The sequence below is a fragment of the Grammomys surdaster genome, unplaced genomic scaffold (genome assembly GCF_004785775.1).
Source record: "Grammomys surdaster isolate TR1022 unplaced genomic scaffold, NIH_TR_1.0 139, whole genome shotgun sequence".
Taxonomy (NCBI): Eukaryota; Metazoa; Chordata; class Mammalia; order Rodentia; family Muridae; genus Grammomys; species Grammomys surdaster.
Window position 1 is genome coordinate 16,501,938 of NW_021604597.1, and position 7,891 is coordinate 16,509,828.

Genomic DNA, 7,891 nt, shown 5'->3' on the forward strand with positions numbered 1-7,891 from the left:
GGGACACAGAGTCTGACCTAATATGTTTGTGTGGAAACCCTGTACTCTAGAACTCTAAGAAAATTAGTGTGTGGGTAAGGGTTCTGTCTATGAACTGGAGATGTATAATCTCCATTTATTTGATAGCATTATTTTTATTGTCTGATTATAAAGTAAACTCGAAGCTGCAGTATTACCTCCACAGAGGTACAACGTTGCCATTCTCTTCTTCCACTAGTTATTTATAGGGATTTTTGGTCATGGATTTGGTTAATTTTGCCAACCGGATGCGAACCATGATATTGCTATAATCTGTTATTACTGTGAGTGTAGGATATGGGAAGTATTGTTTATTTGTTATTATTAATAATACTTAAGGCTCAAAGTTCCATTTCCACAGCAATGCAAGTAGAACATTTTAAAGACTTATTCCATTTTTTTTTATTTCTGTGAATGTACTGTGTCTGCATATGGATATCAAGGCATGAATGGAGGTACCTGGAGAGGCCTGGAGAGGGCGTTGTATCCCCTGAAGCTGGAGCTATACGGGGCTGTCAGTCACCTCACATAGATGCTAGGATCTATACTCTGATACTCTGTCAGACCAGAAAGTATTCTTAACCACTGAGCAATCTTTCTAGACCCCAAATGGAGCTCTGGAAGAATAAACTTAACTGTCTATCAAAGTTCACCTAGGAAGTGTGAGCCAAGTGCAGCCCTACAGGGTTTACTGTCCAGACTCATGACTGTGCTTCAGAAGTACTTCACTCCCTCAATGATCTGTGTGTATTTAATGACATCACACTTTAAATTGTCAATAACTGTGCTGTTAGCAAGCCAATCTTCAGAGGAACAAGCAAAAGAGAACTTTATATTCATCTTATTAATGCAGGCCTATATTTCCAGTTATTTGGGATACTGAGGTAGGAGGATTCCAAGACCAATGATTCCATGGGCTGCTTAATGAATCTTACATCACAGTCTTCAAGACCTCATCTCAAATGGAGGGGCAAGCTGGTGGTATAGCTTGATGATAAAGTGTCTGCTAAGCATGCCCAAGTCCCTGTGTTTTATACAAGTACTAACGCACACACACACACACACACACACACACACACACACACACACACACTTTCTCATTCCTTTTGACAACAGAGATGACATTTGGTCCTGTCAGTTAACCGTGTTTCTTTCCAATGCTATAAAAATCATTCTTGTCTCTTTATATCTTTTCATCGAGAGTTTTGAGCATTTGTTTATTGTGTGTGAAAATTAGGAATTATAAAATAAAAGGGATTTATAGATATTTACCCTAAAATGTGAGTTTAAAGTATTGAGCTTTATAATATGAAAATCATTAGGAAATGTTTTTTCTTTAAAATAGAAGTGGTGAATATTGGAACTGGAGAAGGCAAATGTTTTCTTTCAAATTAATCAGATATTTTTAATATTAATTTTCAAAGAAAACTAAGATTCCAAGATTTTCATCAGGAATTTTTTGGGAAAACATTAATTATTTCAAAATTCTTTCCATTTAAAAAAGGACCATGGGTAAACTAAACTACTCTGAAAATGATTAGGAGCCATGATCTAAATATAAAGACATAAACGATATAAGAATGATTGTGTCTTACTTTAAAATTGCTTCTCTGGCAAGAATCATAATTCCTTCTCTTGAGAGAGCTGACAGAAAGTCACAGAATCTGATGGAATGAATGATGTGTCAATCTTGGCTTGAACAATTTCAGAGACTCCCCTGTTCACACAGCTGAAGGACTGAGGACAATACCAGGTTGTAAGGAGCCAGTTTATTTTATGTGCTTTCCCAGACAGCACAGCATTTTCTAAGGGCATTAGCCATGGGGATGTAAATATTCCCATTTTGCATAAGGAAGAAGTCAGTGTTTGGAGAGGCTAAGGGTCCTTTTTAGTTCTCAGGACTGGTAAGTAACAAAGGCCAGAATCACATCCAGAGCTCCTCAATCTAAGAGCAGTCTTTCCCTAAACCACACTGCTTACCCTGGCAACCATTTCAAAGTTACTTGTGGTTGTCTGTTTTCAGAGTCAGAAAAATTGCCCGCATCCTGTACAGCACATATTGCCACACCGTAGCTACAGAATCTAGTGCGTGTAGACACAGATGCTGCTGTATTTTGTGGGATACAGGATGCAGTAGTGTGAGGGAGATGGACTTGCAAGGTAACTTCTTAGACCAATCGTTTTCTATTGTCTTGCAGGTCATGCTGCAAGAATATAGAGCAAGATGGGGAGAGAAGGCATAGACCACTGGGCCAACGGAATGCTAGAATTTGTCAAGCTAATGTTACACAAAATGAGGGATCTGATTTTTAACAGGAAGAGAATGGTCCTAGCTGCTCACCTTATGTGAGGCAGAGTAAAGTACAAACAACCATTGGCTACTACTGAAGCTGTCAACTGTTCTCTTACTTTAAGCACATGTGATTTTTTTCTCCATCAGTAATGCACTTACAAAGCTATTCTGCTCTCTTTCTCAGATTAAAAGCATGACTATCATATAAAATACAAGATGCTTACCTCAGTGTGATGGTGCGCTGTAATCCTAATACTGGAAAGGAAGTTACAGAGGCAGGGAGACCCCAAGTTCTAGGCTAGCCTGAGTACATATCAGCTGTCTTCTCACAAGCAAGTAAATAGTATATGCCTGACCAAAACTGCATCTCAGATAAACAACAAAAATGTATCCCAAATACTGCAGTGAACACAAACACATGGAACTTGGTCACACACACATAGACACACAGAGCAATTGTCTAAAAGTCAAATTTAACAGAGAACCTTACATACCTTTTATTGTTTTTATCTTAACATAAGTAGAAAGTCCTATAGAGTTGTAAAAAAACAAACAAAACAAACAAACAAAAACAATACAGAGAAACTTTGCGTGTCCCTTGCCTAGTTTTCCCCAATGGGAAACACTTGTGTGTGTGTGTGTGTGTGTGTCTCAGGAATCTGGCAAAACAGTCTGCTAACTTTAAGTAATTTCACTAATTGACAAAAAAAAGAAAAAAAAAGAAAAAAAGAAAAATCTTTGTGTTTAGTTGATTCAATTTCATAACATGCAAATTTATGTGGCCGCCACAGTCAAGGTAGAAGCAAAATGAGGCACTGAGCTGCCTTTAATGATATCAACTTCCCCCTTGGAAGCCATAAATCTATTCCTGTCTTTAATTCTGCTAAGAGATGAACATTTTAATGGCTGTCATTTCAACCTTAACATTGAAAAAAAAAAAAAACACTTCGTCAGAACCCTAATTTCAAAGACACTGCCGAGGATCAAAGTAACTTGGTTAGCTAAAGTTTTTGAAAGTAGTCACTTTAAATGAACAAGGTAAGTCATAATTCAGGAAATACATAGGCTGGGAGCAACGCTGTGAAGGTGATGGGTAGGCAATGTGTTTTGGAGATGGTGAATACAATGGGGAATAGATCTATCTGAATGAGGAGTGACCATCTGCTTGTTCGCTCTAATTCTAGAAATCACTCTGACCTGGCTGTGCACTGCAACCCACAGTGCAGGTTCAGTTTTCAAGACTCAGTTATAACTTAGCTGCTTGTCTCCCACTTGAGTAGACACACGGAGTTAAGTCCAGAAGAGCCCTTATGTTCTGCCTAGATGAGGTAGCAGGGTAGAAAGTTATGAAGTAACAGAGCCTCAGCAATCAGAGTTCTCGTGGAAAACTGCTTTGTTTTCTGCTTTCTAGTGACATGTGATGAGTTGAAGAGGATAACAGAGTATAAATTAAAATAGTGAGTGGATTTTAGTTTTCCCAAAGGGCAAAGGGAAATATTATCTGCTTGTTAGCTATCTATCATCTATCTATCTATCTATCTATCTATCTATCTATCTATCTATCTATCTATCTATTGGGGTTTACATATGTCCACAAAATTAGATCCTGTTGAGATAGAGGAAAGAATGAGAATTAAAACTTATGATACTGTGAGGTGAATGTGAGCCTCTGCTGATGTTTCATTCTCCTAGAGACATGGCAACAAAGAAAACATGAGGGTTTCTGGTTTTGTTTTTAAATTTAAGGACTGAAATTTAAAGTTTTCTTGATTATTTTCTTCATTGTTTTTAAATGAAAATCCCTAGTTTTGTTATGGCAAAATATCTAGCATTTTGGTATGAAGTTTACATTTAAACAGAGTTTTCACAGACTTCAGACAGACACATAGATGAAAAGATTCAGGCCTAAATGCAGGTCTCCAGGATACAAGGCACTGATGGCTCCCACGATTCAAGACAGAGCAATTTGGACATCAGTTCACCTGGAGAGTTTGTGTTTGCAAGTGAGCCTCTACTCAAACTGTGACAGTTATTCTCCTGAGACCAGACTTGTAGAGACTTTTCACCCTTGAACTGACTCAGTGGAATTTGTCCTGTCAATAGCTGAGCCTTGGCACTTATAGTTTTGGGGTTCAAAGCTGAAAAACAAGTTCTAAGACGTTGCACCCTAAGAGTATAGACACTCCTCTCTCATCCCCCAATCTCTCTCAGCCCCTCCTTGAGTTTGAGTGGGTAAACTGACATTTATAACTTTGCAATTGAAAAGGGTCCTTTTCTCTAGCTTTAGAAATTAGCACCCATGGCAGTAACACTTTCCTAGCACCTCAGGCAGGATGCTCTGCCTGTATCTACTCTCTGGTAAAAAGACTTTCTCTTTGTAAAATGGCACCCTTGGTAACTCAGAAACTGGCTTTGTCATCTGTGAACCAGGTTAAGCTCAGGCTCAGGTAGAGAGTACCTTGCCTGCAGGCTTAGCTTTCTCAGAGTTTTAAATCTCTCACTGTCCTCAATACCATGCAAATGAAATTATGTTTTATGGTGAACTATTCAGCACATAGAATCAAATCATCAGTTAGCAGTTCTTCCCAGTGTTTCATCATTTCCCCAACCATGCAACAAATGTCAAACAAATGCCCACTCACCTCCCTTCTTCCCTGCCCCATCCTCCCAACTTCCAATGAACACACCCGTAACAGCCCCAGACTGAACATATGCTTTGTTCCAGAGGAAATGCCTACCAATCCCATTAAACACCTCATTATGCACTGCTACCCACAAAGTAAGCCTTCAATAACTCTGTTGGCTACTTCTTGGATTTATGGTCATTTCAACTAGTTGACCAGTGAAAAGTTAGAAATTGCTTTATGTCCTGGCAAAATATAATTTGTACTTGGTAGAAACTAAGCTCCAAACACCAGAGTTATTTTACATTTGTATCTGTGTTTTCATTTCCTATGATCTCCTATACAATGACAAAATTGAAAGAAAAATTCTGTTACTCACTGACTTACAACACTACCAGCAAATTGGCTATTTCAGTCAGAGTCATTCCGTAATTCCATTACATTCTAAGCAAAAATTAGTCAGCTTTCACTGAAAGCACATGATGGGAGAGCGTGACTGCGTGTCGTCTTTTACACGTTATTCTAATTCTGGCTGTTAATGTGAAAGAAAGACTTTGTGGATCCTGCTGCATCCTAATTAGAAAACAGCATGTTGCTATATATTGAGGGGCTATATCTGCAGTATTTATCACTGCATTAATTCATAGGAATTTCCTTTTGGGTATTATGAGAGCATTCTCTTTAAGAAAGACGTGCCTTGAGTTTCTGAATGGTTATTTGGGGAGAGAAGAAATCTTCAGTTCATGTTCTGAATTTATGAAGTCATCTTGTATAACAATCTTCTTATTGGAACTTAGAAGCACATAAAGTGATTACTCCCGTGTAGAAAGAAAACGAGTGAAAATGGCTTCATTGTGACATAAAATAAACTCAATGAACAAGGTAATTCTGACTTCCACATCTAATAAGTTCAGGGATAGGGAGAGGAAAGTTCTTTAAACAGGTCTCTAGGGATCAACATGAACAAACCACATGATAAAAAGATAGATATTTAAATGAAATTAACTTGTCACATCTATTTCCACACCGTGACTAGAACTGCTAGGTCGTAGAAACCAGTGAGAGTTCAGGTTGGTAAAGTTTGCTTGCTGTGTGGTGTGGCTTAGTGTTTCTATTACTGCAATGAAACACCCTGACCAAAAGCAAATGGAGGAAGAAAGAGTTTATTCAGTCTACATTTCTAGATTGTAATCCATCATCAGAGGAAGTTAGGAAAAGAATTCAAGCAGATCAGGGACCTGGAGGTGGGAACTGATGTTATGGAGGGGTGCTGCTTACTGGTTTACTCCTCGTGGCTTACTCACTCTGCTTTCTCATAGAACAGGACACCAGCCCAGAGATGGCCCTACCCACAATAAGTTGGGCCCTTCCCTATCTATCACTAACTAAGAAAATGCCTGATGTCTAGGTGGTGATCACATACACCTTCAACCTCAGCACTCAGGAAGAAGAGGCAAGTGGATCTCTGTGAGTTAGAGGCCAGCCTGGTCTACAGAGAGAGTTCCAGGACAGCCAAAGCTACACAGAGAGACCCTGTCCAAATAAATAAATAAGAAAATACTCTATGTTGGATCTTATGGAGGTGTTTTCTCAATTGAGATTCTTCTTCATAGACAACTCTAGCTTGTGTCAACTTGACATAAAACTATACAGCACACCATGCAAGCCTGAGGACCTGAGTTCAATCCCCAAAACCCAGGTAGAAGTGGAAAGCTAAGCACAGCCCTGTGAGCTTGTAATCCCAGCACTGGTGAGTCAGTGGCAGGCAGACCTGGGCTTGTCATACTCAGCAAACCCCATGTCAGCCAGAGATCTGTCTCAGGAAAAAACAGCAAATGGCATAGTGTTGAAGAAGGTTGACATCTAAGGTTGTTCACAGGCATGTACAGTTACCTGTATGTTACCGTCACTTACAGGAATATGCACCCACATACTTACACATATGCAAACATCCATGTACACAAAAAATTTTAAATGAATTATGTTATGAGATTAAGCTGGCCAACTCTATTATATTCCCAGCATGGATTGAACATTTTGTGCTATTGACAAAGCACTTTACTGGGATGCTAGATGATCTACCGGACTTGTGAGTAGCTTCTGGGTAATGAGAGACTAAGAATTATCAGTAATTCTTTAGAGTTCTATCCTGAAGGCGTTAATAACAGTCCAGGATGGGCTGTGTTTGTCTGATGGTGTTTAAATACATGGGCACAAATAGATCCCTCTACACACACCACACATATATTGAAAAAAGTGCTCTTAAAAACAGAGTACATCTTTTAAAACTATGAAAAGGAACCTACTAATTTGCTCCCTAGAAGTCTGTCAGAGGGCACATATCATTGACACTCTTCTGAATACAATATCTGTCTTGTGCTGAACCTCCCAACACTATTACAGAACAAAAATAAGGAAATGACTAATCAAAATAGCCAGGGCTGGAGATATTCATCTTAGTCATTAGAGCACAGGAAGGTGACATTATATAAAGCCAGATAGCTATGAACTCAGAATGTGGAAATCAATTTCCCGAGATGCATGAATAGAGACTTGATAAGTATCTATTGTGGATCTGGTCCTCTATTTATCCTGAATTCAAAATTATATTCATTTTCTTGGAGTTTCTTTCCTTAATAATCCTGCTTCCTCCTGGCCCTTCGCTGTGCAATTCTCCAGCCCACCCTTTGTGCTCAACCAACAATACTACCCTATTATATATTTCCTGGTGAAGGTAAATTTGACCTGGACAAATTAAATAAAATTTTGTTGAGGGCTGTTAAACCCTACTGAATTAGAATAACTTTTTTCTTAAACTGCTGCCTGAGATCAATTGTTTAAACCAACTACTTTGTTTTAGAATTTAGAAGGAATAATTTGATAAAAACTTCTTTAATGAAAATACTTCTGTCCATAAGAACTATTCCTCCACTTGGGATGTATTGTGATATTCTCT